Source organism: Canis lupus, chromosome 9, assembly GCF_048164855.1.
Source record: "Canis lupus baileyi chromosome 9, mCanLup2.hap1, whole genome shotgun sequence".
Lineage (NCBI taxonomy): Eukaryota > Metazoa > Chordata > Mammalia > Carnivora > Canidae > Canis > Canis lupus.
The window spans coordinates 5,343,354-5,351,568 of record NC_132846.1 but is presented as its reverse complement, the minus strand read 5'-3'; the positions used below and the strand labels follow the sequence as shown (position 1 = coordinate 5,351,568).

The 8,215-nt window shown below is 48.4% G+C and overlaps 1 long non-coding RNA gene across 1 annotated transcript; it reads right to left on the bottom strand.

Moving 5' to 3' along the window:
• Positions 1 to 2,169: 2,169 nt before the first annotated feature.
• LOC140639340 (uncharacterized) lies at positions 2,170 to 7,931 on the bottom strand. Its single transcript, XR_012036081.1, has 3 exons — positions 7,786 to 7,931; positions 2,814 to 2,957; positions 2,170 to 2,281 (listed from the first exon to the last, which is right to left on the bottom strand). It is a non-coding gene; the product is annotated as an uncharacterized lncRNA (long non-coding RNA).
• Between the last annotated feature and the right edge of the window lie 284 nt (positions 7,932 to 8,215).

Genomic DNA, 8,215 nt, shown 5'->3' with positions numbered 1-8,215 from the left:
TCTTGTATGCTCCAGCAACACTGTCACACATAGTGGGATTAATGGTGATTTGTTTTGAGTCCCCTGATGCCCAACACATATATAGTTTCCTTACCTGTCTCTAAGATGTCTTTAAAAAAAATACTATAGTTGATTTGTTCATGTCTAGGAAGGTAAACTGGAAACTTTTAACTTCTAAGTCAAGGCTGTTATTTGTAACCTAAAGTGACACAAGACTACTCCCAAAGAATGAGCAGAACTCCATTCAATTATATCCCTGCTGAATAATTCTGAAAGAAATGACAGAAAACAAGGAGGAAATGTGTATTTATGAAAATAATTTCCCCCCATAAGAGGGATTTATATTTTGTGAAGGTGACAGACACCGCTAGAGAGATGCTCTGCTCTAAGAAGTTTATTCACATCTTTGTAACCCAGATGTTTAAACACCGCACAGAAATCTTATCTATTGCTGATGTACGTATAAATTTGTACCAACTCAATGCAGGGGCATGTGGCAGTGTCTATTAAAATTTTAAAAGCATACACTCTTTGACCCAGCAATCTCTTTCCCGGAAATTTATTCTGTGTATATCCTTGCCTTGTGAAATGACTAATTAGAAGGATATGCCTCACAGCATTGTTTGTAATAGCAGAAGATTGGAAACAATCATAAAAGTCCATGGGTGTGGGGTGCCTGGGTGGCTCAGTTGGTTAAGCATATGACTTTTGATTTCGGATCAGGTCATGATCTCAGGGTTGTGAGATCGTGAGATTAAGCCCTGTGATGGGCTCCATGCTCAGCAGGGAGTCTGCTTCTCTCTCTCTCCCTTCACCCCCCCCCCCACTGGTGCATGTGCACACTCTTTCTCTCTCTAAAATAAGTAAATAGGGGTGCCTGGGTGGTTCAGTCAGCTAAGCATCTGCCTTCAGCTCAGGTCATGATCCTGGGATCATGTCCCGCATCAGGCTCCCTGCTCAACAGGGGGTTTGCTTCTCCCTCTCCCTTTGCCGGCTGCTCCCTCTGCTTGTGCCTTCTCTCTCTTTTCAAATAAATAAGTAAAATCTTTATTTTTTAAGGATTTTATTTATTCATTCATGAGAGACACACACGAGAGAGAGGCAGAGACACAGGCAGAGGGAGAAGCAGGCTCCATGCAAGGAGCCCGATGCAGGACTTGGTCCCAGGACTCCAGGATCATGCTCTGGGCCAAAGGCAGGTACTAAACCTCTGAGCCACCCAAGGATCCCCCAAGTAAAATCTTTAAAGAAAAAAAATTAGTAAGTAAATCTTTAAAAATTAAAAATAAAACAAAAAGTCCACCCATGGACTTTTATTCATTTTATATATATATAAGAACATATATGTTTATATTTGTATATATTACATTCACGTATGTATATTATATATACTATCTATGTGATATAGCATTTCACAGCAAGAATCCTACAGAGTGCTCTAGGCCAGCAGAAGAGTGAGGCTATAGGTTAAGTGGGAAACAATGAAATGTGGATCTAGGTGCTGAATGCATGTGTGGGTGCCATGCCACCGCTTGCCCTCCTCACTCACTCCATCTCTCCTGCCCAAGTGACCTCTGTAAACTATGTCCATAGACTGTCTTGTTCTCTGGCTCATTTTGGATTCTCAGTATTGCAGCTAGAGGACAGAGGGAGAGAGGAGAAGGGGCGTGGGTAATTATGCCCCTGGCCTCCTCCCTGGGACGCCCTGTTGGCTGTGCTGCTCACAGGAGTCACTGGGCCATCTCACCACACTGTTGCTGGTCCTGGGCATCGCACTCTCCTTTGTGCTTTTCCTATGTCCTGTCCACACTATTGCAGACCACCATTCATTAGGCTTGACTCTATGTGGGCCATCTTTTTTTTTAATCAAGGCTCTGGCTGATAGGGTATGTTAGCACTTAGATTTAAAAAAAAAAAAAAGTGTGTTGAGGAGGGGGACACATGCCCTTATGTGTGCTTAGCATCTCTGGAAAGCTGCACAAGAAACCGCCAGCAGGGGCTGCTTCTAGGAATGAAACGGTGACCAGGGGTGGAGAGCAAGAAGAAGGAATATCTAGTTTTACCATAAACCTTTTTGTTCCTTTTGAATTTTGTGCTATATACAGGTATTATTTATTCAAAAAATAATTTTAATTGAAAATGTTTTAAGAAATAATAAAAAAAGAAAGACTGCAGAGGGTCTTGGCACCAGAAGGCTTCAGAGACAGCTGTCTCTGTATCACGTGGATCCTTCTTTCCCCGGGAGCAACTACCTTTCCTGGCATATTCCCCAAGCCTTTAACTGAACAAAGAAAGAAAAAACAAAGGTAAAATTAAAAGGCTTCTTCCACTATACACTACAGACAAGAGGCGCAACATTTTAGGGGGAAAAAAATCTGGCACGTTAACTCTTAGACCATTTGCTGGTACTCACAGGCAGGCTAGGGGTTCGTGCAGATGGCAGCAACCTCCCTCCCACCATCAGCAGGTGGGCTGGCCCCACATCATCCCTCCCCCACAGCAACCAGGACCGAGTCTGCTCGGGCTCTTCACCTAGGCCCACTTTGGAATCCCTCTCTGACATCCTTGCCACTGCAGAGCCTGGTTGAGTCTCAGCAACACAGCAGTCTAGCTAGGAGACCACACAGGAGGGGCCCTGTCTTCCTCCTGCTGCTCCTCAACCATGGCTGGCCCATTACTTAGCAATGTCTCTATTTTTATCGTGCTCATTATACTGCAGTGCTCTTCATTTCCATCTCATTATTGTTGGTGGGGGGGGGTCATCTAGAGGCTTTGTTGCCCTGGAGACAGCGGGGGTGGGGGGTGCCACACACTCAGCTGTCTTCCGCAGACGTGGCTCATCCATCATCTGACAAGACACTGGCGGGTCAGGTGTCTCTCTTCTGCTTGGAGGGTGACCACCAGAGCCCATCAGTTGTTCTGGCTCCTCGTCCTTCCAGAAGCATGATCCTTTCCTTCTTAAATAGAGAGGGAGAGACATATCTAGATTTTATGGATAGACACATAATTGACAGAGAAAATAGAAGAGCCATGTATAGCTCCTGTGTGATTCTGTCAGGCGGGAGAGAAGTGTCTCGGGGTAACCGGCTGCGGTATTAGAAGCACATGGGATAGAAACACTCCTGCCCTAAAGGACACAGGTCACTGGCTACTTCCCCAGCTAACGTGGCCTGGGGGCTGTGGCTACAACGTGTGAAGCACGTCTGCACTATGCCCCACCCCGTACTTCTTCCCCGACGCCAATGCAGCAACTCAAAACAGGTTAGGGTCCCGAGGAAGTAGCCACAGGGTAAAGGGGAGCAAGGCTCTGCTGTTGAAAGGACCTGATGCCCTTTGCCTCTGTCCCCACACTGAGAGGTCTGCCCCTCCCTCCACACACTCCCTCCAATGGCAGGGACAGAGGGCCCCCACCCTTTGTGTGACATCCCTCTGCTGCAGCTGCTCCTCCCCATCCTGTGAAATCAGAAGTCAGATGCTAGTCTTGAGTGAACACTTCCTGGATCCCTAACCTATATCCCTCTGGCAAAGTGAGACATGTGCTCCTCTGAAGTCCTATAGCACTTCGTTTCCTGGTTGTTACAGTCGGTTACCCACCGCCTGACTCTCCCACTGTGTTTGTATCTCTGGATGTTACTGGGTGCCCGATGCACAGCACCTAACTTAGTTGAATACACTGAACCCGGAGTGATAACTAGAGATGATTGTGTAAAGCGCCTCACGACTGATGTGAGGTGCTCTGTGCCAGGCTCTGTGCCAGGCACTGTGCTAAGAATTTCACAGGCACTTATCTCCCTTAGTTCTCACCACAGCCCAGGGAGTAAGTACCATTACATCCCATCCTACAGAAGAGGAGAGTGAAAGAGGGTAACTAACTTACTCGTGGCCACGTGCATATACATCTCTATAGATTTGCTTTCACTACACACGCAGTAGCAAACTCTGCATGCTGTTCTACACCTTGCTTTTCTCTCCCTGTTTAACTTATTTCTTGGAGATTGTTCCATTATCAGTAGTTATAGGCCTATGCCTTCCTAACAGACCCAGAGTATTCTATAAATGGATATACTCTCCTGTATTTACTCATCCTCTGTTGGTGGGCATTTAGGTGGTTTCTTATCTTTTGGTATTATAACGTGGGGTTATAAAGTGTACCCCTACCCACAAATCTCAACATAAGTTATATTGCATTCCATGCAAATCCTTGGTCCTTCTGGAATTTTGGCATAATGAATGAGGTAGGGATTCAGGAAAGACGTTGACCACTATACAACAGCCAAATATCTCACCTGGCACATAGTAGGTGCTTATAAATGTTACCAATGACAGTGGTGATGGTGACAACTGATAGCATCCACTGTAGCACACTATCATGTGTTTATGTGCATGCAGTTAGTCCACAGCACTAAGGATGGCCACCTGGAAGTCTATTCAATCCTTGGTGTCTAAGTCCTAAAAGTCACTTACACATCAGAACGAATGAGTTTGCAAAACTTCCTAAGAGCATATTTTGACCTGGGGAAGGGAGAAAAATATCACATGATTATAGTGATGGGATGGACCAAACAGTGATGACCCCAAGTGGAGGAGCTTCTGAAGACAAACTGTGGGTGATACAGACATTCTCTGTGGGCTGGTTCAGAAGAACCGCTCGCTGTTAATGGAGGTGGGCTAATTGGGTTGGCCTAGCACTGGAGGGAATGGAGGCATTTCTCATGTTAGGTGAGGTGATGTCGGAGGAGGCAAGGCCAGCAGCCCTCAGGCCAGAGCTCTGAATGCCGAATTGACCTTTGGTTACAGGAGAACATGAAGGGCCTATTGTGGGCAGTTGGAAGCTTATGTCCGTGTCTGGTAGATGGAAATTAGAGGATCCCACAAGAAAGTTGAGCTGAGAAATTCATCAACTTTAAGAGTTGTCTGAACATGATGCTCTCTTATCCAGGTGGGTTGCAGTGCAAACCCTACCAGCTGGGGATCCCCGGGAGATGAGGATGAAGAGCTCTGGGGTGGGATTGCCACTCCCTAGATAATCAGTGTACATGGTGGAAGAGGGGCAGAGGCTGCTTCTCAGCGGGGGAGTTGCTGGGACGAGCAGATGCTCTCAGGGGTGGGGGCAGGGGTGGGGGCATCTACAGGGAATAATTCAACAGTAAGCTGTGTTCCCATACTCTGTATGAGGACTAGGGAATAAGACATCATAATAACACCTAATATCTACCATAAATCAGGCCCAGGCAGGTGTTAATTCATTTGATTCTCCTAACAGCCTTGCAAATTTATCCCCATTTTATACACGTTCTCAGAGCACAGAGGTTGACCTTCCAGAACTGAAGTCATGTAACTTGAATCTATATCAAAATTTGGTCATCAGTTTAGCCCTAGGGGATGCACTTACAGATCACCTGCCGTCCTCTAAGCTGTGGCCTGCATGAGGACACCCCCAGAAGCCTTAGGTGGTGTCTGTGACTTCCCTAAACCCATCCGGGAACAGGCAGACCTCAGTACCACTCTGGTCCTCCCCGTCCTCCAGGTGAGGGCTGCTTCTCTGACTACCCCAACCATGGAATTGTGGGAGTAAGAGCACTGGCCTAGGAGTCAGGGAGCCCAGGGCTAGGGGACCGATGGAATGGAGCAAGAGCCCCGGAGGAAGGAGGAGATGAACAAGCCTCCTGACCCCGCTCTGCTAGGTAAGCAGCTATGCCCTGAACACAGAGGTCACTGGATCTGCCTGTGTCAGGCAGGCTCCAGCAGGAGTCAGGAAAACCCTGGAGACAGGCTGGGAGGGTGTGGCAGGCCTCTGGCCTCATACCACAAACAAACCTCACCCACTGGTTACGCAGGCTGTTCCAACCTGGGAATCAGGATTTGCTTCACTTCAACTTGGCAGCAAATCCTTTGCCTCCACCATCCTGGGAAGAGTGGCGTGATTTTCAAAAAAAGCACTGCTTGAGCTGTGGGTCACCTCCTCGAAATGTGCTACTTTGTCCTCCCCAGCCCCACCCAGGGCTAGACAGATTTGCCCTGCTCTGGCTTTGTCATGACTCCAGGCACGTATCTGCTGGCCTGGTCGGAACAAGCAAAACATGCAATCAGAAAAAGAATGAAGCTGACTGTCTTTGGCAGCCCAAGACCTCAATCCTGCCAGCCCCAGGCCCGCCCATCATGTCCATCCCTCCCTCACTGCTCACTGAAGGGAAGGCAGTCAAAAATCAACTTGTCCCCCTTTCATCAGCTGAGCCTGTGACAATCATAATGTCCCTGGACCTCTGTCCTTGCTCTGGTCTCTGAGGTACTTTGGAGCTGTGCTTCCAACCCCCACAGGTTGTCATGGTATCTGCAGCTCAGACTCCTCACTGGACTGAGCAGCAGCCTGTCTCCATGGCAATAAAAAGAATCTGTGGAGGAAGGATGTTGGCCTTGGAAATTAACTCCCAGAAACCCTCCTGGGAAATCAGCTCTTCCTGGGAGATCAGGAGAGATGCCCCTCCCTGAAACAAGGTTCCTAAGCCATTTCAGCAGCCTTGGGAAGCCCAACTTTCTAACAGGGGGCCACCATCTCTGCATACTCTCCAGCCACGGAGGATGTCGACTCCAGATCCCTGGCTGCACTCATAAAAACTGCAGTCAGGAAAGCATGGTTGAGATGGGGACCCGGTAGTGCTGCACAGCAGTGCCCCTGCCCACCCTGCTCCTCCTCGAAGTGTCTCTCTCCTGGCTGACAGGACCCTGGGCCCACTCCTCCCTGCTAAGCTATGAGCTGATACAGATAAAAACAGTGCCTCTCCTGCCCCAAGATACGTGTGAGTTATCACAGCACCTTCCATAACGAGACCAACAGAGCTCTACTGGCTCACTACAGTCCTTGGGAGACATTTCTGCCCTGCGCGGGTGTCTTTCTCTCTTGCTTTTCATACCATGCATCTCAGCTTTTACACAGTTCAAGCGCACAAGACAGCAGGGAGGACACTAGGGTTCTTTGAAACTCCTAGTCTCTTTCTAAACTAGCACCTGCACACTTGGAATCAGGTTGGGCTGGGTTAGGAGAGGTGGCCTTTACTACCTCTGCCTCCCAGGCAGGAACCACTTCCCCACCTACCTCAGGCACCCAGTGACCCCTTCCCTTGCCCCATCAATACTTGCTTTCACAGAGGGATCAGAAACCCGTTCACACTTGAATGTGAGTAATGACAGATGAAAGTGTATTCTCTCAGGGAGATCAGAAGTTAAATTGTAAGGAATGAGCTCCTAAGTGGAATTTCAGGCAACAGTTCAAAGGACAAGTGGCACAAGAGTAGAGTTTAGACTTTACTCTTGGAGAAGAAAAGAGAGAAGCCATGTGGATCTTCTTTCTTCCCAAGCATTTCTTTGCACTTGCTGACTCCTTTAGACAATAAAGGGTTTGTTTTGTTTTAACTTCTATTTCCAGAGCCAAGGAATGTGATTTCTCATAAAATTCTGCTACACCAGGGATGCCTGGGTGGCTCAGTGGTTGAGTGTCTGCCTTTGGCTCAAGTCGTGGTCCCAGAGTCTCCAGATAAGTCCCACATCGGGATCCCCACAGGGAGTCTGCTTCTCCCTCTGCCTGTGTCTCTGCCTATGTCTCTGTCTGTCATGAATAAATAAATAAAATCTTAAAAAAAAAAAAATCCTGCTACACCCGAGCTAGGTGTGATGTCACCACACCTAGCCAATGTCACTGCCTCCTTCCCGGCAGCCTGAGAACACAGCCTGGTATCCACCACCACACCTACAGAGCCGCCTGCAGGGGGCAACAGCAACCCACTTTACCTCTTCTTCCCCTCCCCCACGCAGTGATCCTGGGGTTCTCCTGGGCACATGTCAGTTCAAGTACCAGTTTTGCCACTTATTCTACTGTGTGACTGTCTTCGCGTGAATTCCTGCAAAAGCAGAGCTCAAGACCGGTAAATCCTTTGTGATGTAATCACGGAGCACAGAAGTAAGAAGGCGAGGAGAGAAAGAGATGCAGGGCAGTCTCTGCTGTGGGCCATGGGGATTGACTCCACACAAACTCACTGAGGAAGTAGGATCCCCTCCTGTCCCTCCTTGGACAGGGCTCCCCATCGGTCTTGCAGCAGCTCCCTGCCCCTGGCAATCACCCCGCACTGGGGACTCCCTGGACACATGCCTGGGCAGAAAGCAGATGATTCGTGGTGTGTCAGGGGTGAGTTTGAGCTCTGTAGGAACTGTCCACCTTCAC